Source organism: Anas acuta, chromosome 24 (genome assembly GCF_963932015.1).
Source record: "Anas acuta chromosome 24, bAnaAcu1.1, whole genome shotgun sequence".
In the NCBI taxonomy this organism is placed as follows: domain Eukaryota; kingdom Metazoa; phylum Chordata; class Aves; order Anseriformes; family Anatidae; genus Anas; species Anas acuta.
The window spans coordinates 5,799,408-5,810,925 of record NC_089002.1 but is presented as its reverse complement, the minus strand read 5'-3'; positions in this window follow the sequence as shown (position 1 = coordinate 5,810,925).

The window sequence follows — 11,518 nt, the reverse complement described above, 5'->3', positions numbered from 1 at the left end:
ATTCCTGTCCTTTTTAAACCCACAGCAAAACAATTTAAATAGATCAAGACTTGCTTCCAGCCTAGCTTGCAGTGTGACTTTCCCCAAAATAGAGGACGTTGTTTCAAAATACATTACGCCGTGTCATTTGTTCAGATTCTTTTCCATTGACAGACGTCAGCCCAGACAGATAGCCCTCCCTGCTCCATCCGCTGGCATCAATCTGCGCTGAAGTCGGTGCTGCACGCAGCCGAGGCTCTGACCTTCACCTTGCAGCACCACGGAGGCACTGACACCCAAGCACTCTGATCGCATCTGAGGAAGCCAGAAGTCTGAAAGTATGGAAAGGTAAGGACAGAGAGGTTAATGGTACTGCTGACACCCTGTTCAGCAGCAGAGATTGGCACAGGTAGGATGCTCGGACACACGGACACAGCACTCAGACCTGCTTCCCCCCTGCATGAACTCAGCCCTGGGCACCAGCTCTGTGGGTCCAGCCCCGAGCTGGCTGTGGCACGTTGCAGGGGACAGACATTTCCTGCCTTGGTGTGCAGATCTGAGTATCTCATTCTTGGGAGTTAGATGCTGTTCAGGCCGAGCTATTGTTGACTCCTTCCACCCAGCACGGTTTTCATTTCTGTCCTCCCTGATTACTTGAATTTGACAGCTCTTATTCATCCTCTCTCTGTGGCCAGAAACCTTGGCATCTAGCTCCGTGCTTTTTCTCCTGAGGATGGTATTAATTAGACACTAAAGCTGTGTCTCCATGACACTGTCTCAGGAAATCTTCCCAGCTGGTGACCTGTGCTGGCCCTGGTGTGCCGTGACCCCAGCAGCTTCTGGTCCGGGGACAAACCAGAGCACACTGCCAGGGAGCTGCAGCCAGCACTGTCCCTGCTGCCCTGGGTGCAGCACCAGGGTGGCCAGAGAAATCAGCAGGAATGGGGTTTGCAGAGCTCTCAGGACAAGAGCAGGTGCTGGTACTGGCCAGGCCCGATGACACCGCTCCCCTGTCTGTGTTTGGACGTGGGCTGTGAGCCCCAGCCCTGGGCCCAGAGCTGCTCAGCTTCCCCAGCCCTGGCCGAATTCAGCCCTTGGTCTGATGCATCGCAGCCTTCTTGAGCATTACAAATCCAAATGGCTTTTGAGACTTAGTGATCTCATGATAATGAATGCTTACATGGATTTTCAAGCGACTTTTGTATTCCTTTCGATTGATTACAAGCATACAATAGTTTAGCTATACCATGCTCAAATCCCACAGTTATTTTCACCTTTAAAAAAAAAAAAAGGCTGTGAGAATATTTTCATTTTTAACGTTTCTTTGATATTTCAGCTCTTTGCATCCGTAAGTCAAAAAGAAATGCTGAGCTATATTCATCTCACTGCGCTGCTTGAGAGGAGAGCTTAGTTTTATACACAAGTATTTTGTTAAATGTACCAAAAAAGAGGCAATCCAAAGCCTTATCTCATTTGAATCATGGTCCATTGTCCTTTGTTACAGGGAGCAAAACCATAGGCTGAGTTGGTGGTTAATACAACAGCAAGTAAAAGGAAGGAGGGGAGAGAGGTACAACAGAGCAAATGGGCTGTCGGAGATGCGGTCCTGTTTCTGCCTCATGCAGTAACAAACTTGGTGCATCCCGCAGCGCTCAGTTAAGATCATAAGGGACGTTGCAGCAGAAATCACAAGGAATGAGGGCCAGCTGGGGAACAGCCATCAAGAACTGTATAAGAATGAAGAATTTTCATTTCCAATTTCATAACTGTCATAAAAATAGAATATGTACAGACGTCTGAGGGACTTAGGGTGGTCTTATTGCTTACTGCAGGCAAACAAAGAGATTATTCCATATAACTAGATTCAGCTTGGGATGTCTGCCTGTTTTGTTCTGGAAATATTCAGAGTTTATACCAGCAGAGTACTTTAGCCTTTTGTATTTGGTGCATTTGGAAAATCAATTGGCAACATTTCACAAGGCAAACACTAGTGTTTTTTTTTTTCAGTTTGTTTGCAGATTTTCCTCAGTTCTTAGAAACCTAAGTGCATGCAGACTTCTATTTTTTGGTGGTGGCTGTATACACGTGCACACACATACTGCTCTGTGCAGGTACTGGGCGTTCGTGTCTGGAAGCAGAACAGGTCTTTAAGTAGCAGAGCTTGTGAAGGCACACCAAGAAAGCAGTCTGATCTGATCGGTTCACATGGCATCAACTTTTTGTGTTGTTTAATATCTCCCTGAGGGGCATGCCCCTCATAAGGCTCAACAAGTCTTGGAAATACAAAGACAAAGCCCTCTCTTTCCTCCAGCAAGATGTTGCTGCTATTTAAGGTCTATTATCCTCCCTCTGCTCACACATTGCTACCATTAGTGTTATAAATGGGCTGGGCATACAGAGAAGAGAAGAGACCCCCAGGGTAGCAATTACTAGAACTGAATTGTCTGATGCAAAAGGCAGCATTACCCTGGTGTAATTTGATCATAAAATAAATTGCATTGCCCATAAACTTGCTGAATGGTAGAGTTTCCCCCACAGTTGTTTCCATGCGTTTGGAGCCAGAAGTACTGCAGGGAAACAGCCCAGCTCTGGCCTGCTGTGGCCACAGCGGTACCGAGGCTCCAAGGAAAACTGTCACAGAATATGAACAAATGAATATTCATAATGAGATTAAACTCATTGTTGACTTGGTGCCAGTGCTAATCTTCCCCAAACAGGCCTGGGTGAAAATCATGTGGAAAAACGCACCCGTACACTAGAGCACGACTCCTGGGTCTCCTGCGTGAAGGTTTTGCCAGCTGCGGGTGCTGGGGCTGCTGTCCGGGAGCCCCCACACCTGCAAAAGGTGCCCGTGAGCCAGAGAGGAGCTGAGCATCCCGGTGGTCCAGCCCAGCAGCCCCAGCCCCTTGCCCCCACCCGCGCTGGAAGCGTCGGCTTGTTGGGGTCTCTGTTGGCCAGGTGGGCAATGGGTTTGATTACAGGGCTCCTTCCAGGCAGGTAAGTAACAGGCAATCTCCGTAACGTGATTCTGGAGCTGTTTTATAGTCTCAACAGGTTTGAAGCAGGTCAGCATTTGCATGGGAAACACTCGGGGAGGGCAGCAAGAAGTGGCACCGCTTCCCCCATGTTGAAGCCAGGCTCAGTGCTGTGCTGGGAGACACAGAAGCCAGGGGACAAGAAGTTGGATTTGTTTCCTTTTGAGGGCATTTGACAATTGAATCAAATTGCTGACAATCTTAAAATATATTTTACATGCCAGTTCCCATTCTGGGGACAACAGGCTCTGTCGATTTCTGTTTATGGCCTCTGGATCTGTGTTAAAAGAAGGATGCCTGCACTCACTTGATTGAAAAAAAAAACAGAGGAGGAGGTCACAGCAGGAGCAGTGATGAGGAATTTACTCTCAGACATGCAGCAGAGCTGTAAGTCTGACCACGTAACAGCCCCATTTCTTGGAAGCAATATGAAAAATCACATAATGCAGCAGCAGAGAGAAAATCACAGTCCACAGAGAGATGTAAATCCAAGAAGAGTTTGATCTTGATACCACTCGATGTTGAGATTTTTAAGTAAAAGCAGTCATTGTTGATGAAGTTTTGCTACAAGCCATGAAAAAGGAGGGTCAAGAGCTTGCCAGGAGAAGATATCATCATGAATAAATAAATAAACCTGAGTGAAGCCAAGAGATCTAAAGCATCTGAAATTTCCGTAGCACTGATCACAGGGCTTCACCGCCGTGTGCTTGATCTGCCAGTATAAGCTTAAAACGAGAACAGCCTACAAACTGAAGAATACGCATTTGCCTAAAAAACTATGTCACGCATTTGAAAAGATCACACATGTTAATTACAAATGTCTCCAGCTTCCTTTTACAGAGTGGGTAGAACTCTTGTACCGAGCTTTTATTGAATTCCCAAGAGTTAATGCCCCAAATGCCCGCGGTGTTAGCTTGGTGGCTTGATTGTTAAAGGTAGGAAATCCATCCCCTTCTGCCTGATGCAGGCTCTTGGTGATGCTGCTTTCTGTGCTGGATGCTTGTGCTGAGTGCCCAGGGGCTGCTGGCGAGGCCGTTCCCAGCAGGATGGGTGGCCAAGGCTGTCCTCTGCTGAGAAGGAAGGGCTGTCCCCACGACAGAGAGGAACAGATCTGACTGACCAAGAAATGGAGTGAGAATGCCAATAAACTGCTAGGTTTAAAATGAATCTACATGATTTACCATCCCATTCTTGCCAAAAAGGTCATTTTTTCCCTTCTTTCTAGGTATTCCAGGTTGAGCATGGGGACCAGAAACCAGGGGTTTGCGTCCCTCCCGTTCATGGCCACCGAATTGCAGCAGCACCTTCTCTTCCCTAGCTGTGACTTTCCCTGACAGGTATTGGATATTACACAACGTTTAATTTTCTTCTTTCTCATCTATAAAAAGCTGCTAGTTTGGGAGATTTGGAAGCACAAACTTTGTATTTTTTTTTGAGGCTTATGCATTACTATTTTACAAACACCCAGCCGCGGGTATCATTTGGTGCTGTAATGCAATGCACAGTTACCGTGGCCATGAGCGAACTGAGCAGTGTGTGGAATAAGCAATTTCACACAGGATGCACATACACTGCACATTTAATAACCGACAGGTTGTTTGCTGCAGATCCAGGCTAAAAGCTCCCATGTTGTACCACTTGCCCCTCTTCTGACAGTTGAGCTACACAAACATCCCATCTGTTGCTGTGTAATTATACCTCGACGCACACATTTTTCATAGTTTTGTGAATGTTTTCTACATTGAACTGAAAGCCCTCTATTTCAGCAATTAGCTTGAACCACTTAGTTTCTTTTATAATGCCAGCCTATGCCTTCAAAGTGCCAGGCCATGAGCTGATGGCAAAATCAAGCTGCGAGAAATTAAAGAGACATGTAGCTTAAATAAGAAGCAGAATGGCAAGAGGGGATCTATAAATTCATCATTTATATAACCAGCACTCCCATCAGTGGGGGCAATGGTATGTTCGTCTCCGTCCCCGTATTTGTTTATTTGTTACAAATTTAATAAATCATCAGGATTAATAAATTCACTCAGAAGTTGCACCCAAGTTAGCCACAAGATAAAATAAATGGTATTGGGAAATCCAATTAGAAACAAAGATGCAATAATTATATAAGAACATAATCCCATCTTTGCAGAAGCGGGACAGGTGCAGAATTTCAAACCTCTTTGCCATGGTAAACCATTAGATTACATGCAGTCAAATGGGATTTGCAGCTGTAAATTCGTGCATTCAGACTTATCCGAAGGTAGTGGTGGAATAACGATTGCTCAAGACAAGCCCAAAGATAAACACGCTTTCGGGGTCACAGGCAGGAGACCTGAGCTTATTAAAGTATGCTCTAATACTTTTCAAGTTATTTTCCTTTTTGTGGTGCACTGTGTACGGCATGAATTCAGAGGCTTAGAAATTCTGTTATTTTTATAGAGATGCTACTAAATCTGTTGACCCTGAACAGGTACTGCAAGCAGAGATTTAAAAAAAAAAAAAAAAAAAGTAAGAGAGAAAGAAATGAAAAGGTTTCAGATCTTTGAAAATAGATCATGGCAAATCTTCTAAGAGCCGAGTGTCTTATCTGTCGCAGGCCTGTGTATAATAAGCCCGGGTGCTGAGCACACCGCACTCACCTGCTGGAAACGCTGCTGTGCCTCGGAGAGCTGGGCGGAGGTGGCACGTGGGTGCTGCACGAGGCAGCTTACGTCCACGTGTGGCAGGAGATTTCTGTGCATTGGGTTTTTGGGTGCACGGAGCAGGCAGGCTGAGGGCAGACCGCACCATGAGCTGCTGCTGGCACCAGCTGAGGTTTTGGGCAGCTTCACCAACGGGCTGCTGCCCACCGTGCCATCCGGTGAGACACTGGCAGCAGCCAGAAGGTGGAAGAGTTGTTGGCCATGGTCTGGCTTCAGTAATCTGAAGGATGAAGGAGCTGGGAGAAGCCTCTGCATGCTCTTTACAGGGCTGGCAGGATGCTTCGTATTTTTTTTCCAATGGTTTTGACCCAAAAATATTTGCACCTTCTTTTTCCCCAACTTTTACATCCTTTCTTCTGAGGTTGAGGAAACGCAATACAATATTTTGCCACAGGTTTGCAACCACACTGACAGGAAAATAACCGGCAGCAGCTGGCTTTTGTAGTGCCCGCAGGCAGTGGTTTGCTGGCAGCTGAGGGGCAGCCCCCGAGCCCCGTGCGCAGCTACGCCAGGAGATGAGCAGGCTGGCTGCGGCGCTATTACCTCCTGCTCCTCCACGCCAGTTTTCTGATTAATAACATCCCGAGCCACTTGATGCACTATTGATTCTGAATTCAGTAAGAACTGGCGGCTGCTGGCAAGGCCACTTCGTTTTTCCCCAGAAAAGCAAGGCAGCGGCACCACGGCGGCTCCTGGGCACCCTGGGGCACCCTTGGGTCCCCCTGCCCCGGGTGCTGCTCCCAGGCAGCCCTGCACCAAGGCAAAGCCCCAGCTCGGTTCCTCGGGGACCCAAGTGCAGGGATTTTGCCCCAGAAAGCAGCACAGCCCTGTGGACCTCTCCTGTGCCAACCAGAACAGTCGTCTGCTGAGTTCTGAAAGCAGAAAGAACAAGGTGGGGTTGGTTGCTTATTTCTTCTTTCCACAGAACCTGGCTTTTCAGGTTCTTTTCAGAACACGGAGTCAAAGCTTTTCCCATAAAGATAGTTTGTGGGTGTTTTTAGACTCCAGTAAATCTAATGTCAAGAAAGAGAAATTGCTGGTTTCCTCCATCCCCGCTGCACTGAGACTCATTTGTGGAGAGGCAAAGGGAAAGGTATGAGAGAGGCTGAGGCACTTCAGTGGGCTGTAGGGAATAGGAAACCCGACCAATAAACAAAAGCTGCTCAGTCCTACTAACAACCTAGGAAGGGAAGGCAATAATGTAACAGCGAGCAGAAGGCAGCTCAGAAAGAGCGGAGAAGCCAAGAAATACCGAGCTTTGATCCAGAGAGGATATCTCAACAAACACGCAATGCTTTGCAAATATTCACTGCTTGCAGTAGCCAAAACACACGGCAAGGGAGGGGTGAGGAGCACATCCCCAGCACGCCTGGGTGGGCAGCAGGAAGGGTTGGTGGGCTTGGAGATAGAGAGCATGGGTCTTCTGGCTCATCACACAGGCACAGGCATCCTTTTCAAAGTCAAAACTTGAGCTAAACGCAGCTTGCCACAGGATCTGTCTCCAGTGGCACCTCTGAACAACACCAAGGCAGCTCCTCGAAGTGTTATCTCTACAACATGCACCTGAACAGGGGAGAATATGAGACATTTGCTTCTTATAACAAGGACGGGAAAAAACAAAGTATGTTTTTTTTTCCTGTTTCTGGCAGAGAGCTGCATTCACTTAGGATTTTCCAGCAGCGGCAAAGCAACGGTTGGGGGAGAGAGAGATGCAACTCGAAGTGCTGCTGTGGGCAAACCCAAAGCTCCGAGTGTCCTGCACAGCGAGGATGGATGCAGCCCAGGTGTGCCCCCTTTGCCTGGTTACAGGGGTGGGAAGCAGCAGACCCCCCTTTCCCCATGTTTCACTGGGGCTGTGAGGGCTTCGCCCCACAAACCCTGCACCGAGTGACACTGCAGGTCTGGTGAGCAGGGAATTAATGGGAAAACAAGGAATGAACATGCAAACAGGAAAGAGTATGCGGCCAGTAAGCAGTGGCCTCTGTTGGAGAAATGTTTGGGATAGGAACTGTCCTGCTGGGAGCAGCCTGGGTGCCAGCCTCACAAGCATCCGCTAAGAGAGCGAGAGGTTGTCTGCCTGCTCTGCTGAGACCTTCACATTTTCATCTTAATGGGACATGGTGCTTGACAGATTGAGCTCCGCCGAGCAGCTCGTTGTAAATTCAAATGCAGGCTCTGGGGTTTATCGGAGCCACTGAGCCTGTTTTCTTCCCTTGTTTGCTGGCGGAGCAGGCTCAGCCCGCGTGATGGCTGCGTTTTGTCAGCATCGCTCTCCTGCGCAGCGGGCGCAAATCCCCCGCGGCCCCGCACCAGCACTGCTCCGAGCTGCCAGGCTGAGCAGGGCAGGGCCGGGGGCAGCACATGCACACAGTCCCGTGCACATGGGCGTTCACACACACACTCAGGTGTGTAACGGGCACTTGGGGTCTGCCAGCGCTGGGAAGAAGGCGAGCAGGTCAAAAAGGGCAGAGGCAGGGACACGCACGGGTGGGTGGCTGCTGGCGGGCAGAGCTGGGGATGCTCGGGCGTGCAAGCACCTGGAAATGCAGCGGTGTTTTGCTCGTGCTTAGGACACTGGAAGCTGCCTGGAGAAATTACTAGAAACTACTGGAAAATGTGCAGCAGGGGAAGAACCCAGGCAGGAGATAAGACTGTAGGGAACCTAATTGGCATTTCTGCCTGTGCCGTCTCCGAGTCTGTTTGTTCTGAGCCTGCAGAAGGCCCCACAGGTCATAGATTCTTTTCTTCCCTTCTCCCCATCTCATTAAAACTAGTCCCAGCTTTCTGAGCACAAAAGACACATCAGTTCTTCCAAAAATTTAAACGGAAAAAGGCAATTGTCTTTTACTGGTTGGAAACACAATTCTGCCTGTGGTTAGGTTTTTACCAAATCCAGCAAAGAGGGGCACGGTGCTTTTCTTTTAGCTGTGTTCTGCCTTGCAATAACCAGACCAAAAACACAAATTTTACTGCCTTATTTATTGGTTCTGATTTTCAGCAATCTCTGAGGTATGAATTATGTAGAAGATGCATAGCAAATGAGTCGAAGCACAGGCGGATCCTCGCCCAGCCAGAGCAGCCGCAGTGCCTGAGCCTCCAGCCCCCTCTGTCTGGAGCATCCCCACGAGCAGCTCCCGGGCCCCTGTTGGCCATGAGCATCTCACTGGTGACCTGGGAGCTTTCTGAAACCCAAGAAAACTCAGAGGCAAGGGGGGGGGGTGACTTCTGTGAGCCTCCCTGCAGATGTAGCTGCTAAAAGCCAGAGCTCGGGGAGCTGGCAGTCTTATCAGTGCTCAGCAGTGGGGATTGTTTCTGATGGGCTCGGATGTGAAGCCAGGTCAGGTATTCCACTGGTCTCTTAGGATCAGGAGCTCTGGATCTTCCCTGGCATGCAGTATTTCACTTGGTGCCATCACAGCTCCGTGCTCCAAGCAGGTAAAGCTTCCTTCAGCACCCGCACCCTGCTGGCCATGTCGCGTGCCCAAAGCCAGACGTGACCCCGTGATCCAGCTCCAAGCACAAAAACGAGGGTTCTCACCTAGAAAATAAACACTGGTTTGTGACTCTGAACCTGGAAGCTGAGTGTCTTCCTCGGAATGCCACCAGGTCTCATGGTAGTTGGCATCTTTTACTTGCTTTTGTTTTTAAACCCAAAGTTCTACCATTTTTTGTAAATCCACATTTAATGTTGCATTTGTATGGGCTAGGGGATAAGGGAAAGGCTTTATTGCTTGCATTATTTATGAATGGTATAATTTCAGAGTATCTGTATTAAAATAGGGTTCCAACTGGAAAATAATATTAAACGAGACAAGTGTGTGTATTTGTTTCATAAATCCATAGAACCTGATTAACAATGATGCTCACGATGTTTGCTCCATCATTAACAGGCTTCCTGTATCTGTACCACAGCACCGAATGCTTTGATGCATTAAGACAGTGCCGTGCTGTTTGGATTACACTGAACTCTGTACAGGAGAATATGCTTCATTCTATGGGTTTGCTTTAAAATATATATATTTTTTTTCCTTGTCTATGAATTTTTGAGCTCATTAACAATACAGGAGACTGAAACTTCGCTGTATTCTGCCAGCACAGCTGCTGGCTCCCGACGCCATGACTAATGCTTGCTGTTTACTCCTCAGGTTTTCTTACAGGATTTGTCGCTGTTACATCTAGCTGCTTGCTGGGAAAGCTTTCTAACAAACCCCTGCCCCTTTTCTTGATGCGAGTTGAGTCAGGTGTGCTGTGGGATGCATTTCTTGAAGTGCCAGCAGCTGACAGCCCACTGGGCAGCGCAGCAGCCAGAAAATAGAGTTTTCTATCAACTCGCCGATAGTGTTTGGTAACAAAGACCGACTTCCAAACCAAAGCCTGAAGGTTAAGGGCAGGCAAGGACATTTTCCTGGGCACAGTTAATGAACTGCCAGCCCCCTTTGGGTCTCCTTTCTGTACTGAGTGCTCACAATTGATTTCCCAGATTAGTCAGGCAGAAGGGGACAGAGGCTGCAAGGTCTGGAGTTTCCTGGGAGCCCGCGCGGGGGAGCGGTGATGTTCTGCATCTTGCAGAAAGCTCCTGCCAGGGCCTCGCTGTGGGACTGCAGCTTGCTGCTGGCACTCAGCGGAGCCGCTAAATCCTGCGTGGTGCTGGGCAAGAGCCCGAGGAGACAGCAGGCTCCTGGGGGGCTGCTGCCGGTGGGGGCTGCTCACGGAAAGAAGAAAGTATTTCAGATAAGAAAAATAAAAGGATCTCAGGAAATTCATATGCAGCTCTTCCTTAGCGGAACAGCAAGTGTGTCTCCCTTGCAGTGAGACTCTCCATATGGCTCCTCCACAAGTGATACTGAGAATTTTCTGCTGAGAAAATAAGCCCCGGAGGTGAAAACTTCAAAGGGGCTGAACTCTGAATCCAGCAAGAGCCTTATGCACATCCAGGAGCTGAGAAGAGCAAGTGTTGATAAAGGACTTCAAAACCTCACCAAGCCTCTGATCAGGCTCCTCCTGCAGCTCAGCTGCGGTGAGAGACCAGGCTCCGGCCAGCTTTAGGAACACCAGCACCAGAGGGGACCAAATGCAAATCAAACCCTTTGAAATCACACAAACACACTGTGCGGCACGAGCTGAAGGGGACGATGGCAGAAGTGGCCAGCACGGGGCAGGTCAAGTGGGAGGTGTGGGCCCTGGAGCCCTGTGGGTGCAGACTTTGCGGGGAGTTCAGGGCTCCAAATCGGGCAGGAGATTCGTGAGAGATCCACTTTCTCTTGGTCTGCGTGAAGAAACTGCCTTTCAAGCTTTTGGTGGAAGATGCTAGGAGTGAGGTGCCCAAACTTTCTGCTGGAGAGCTCGGTGCGCTGGCGGGCGGCACCTGGGAGCTGCAGGGGCTCGGCTTCTGCAAAAGGGGCCTCTTCCACTTGGCCAGTACATGGGAACCTCAAAGATTTGGAGCTGCTGCTCCCTTCAGGAGGCAGAGGACACGTGTGATGCCATGTCCAGCAGTTGCTCAGCCTCGGCTGCCCCTGGGACCCAGGGGCTTGCTGCCGCGGGCAGCGCACGGCGCGGTGCAGCTCTGCTCGCGGTGCTCCCCCTGGAGAAGTTGCATCGCCGAGCTGCTGGCAGGGGAAAGAAATCGGAGTTTTCTTGCTGCAAGCCACAGAAAGCAGGCTTCGTTCGGTTCCTGAATAATTTAGAATACAAGCCTTTGATTAATTTCATGAGAAAAAGGAAACAAAGTTAGCTATAACTATAGGCCATTCAAAGTATGGATTGCCAGCAAAAATGTGCAAAGCGCTGTCATGAGAGGATTAATTACGT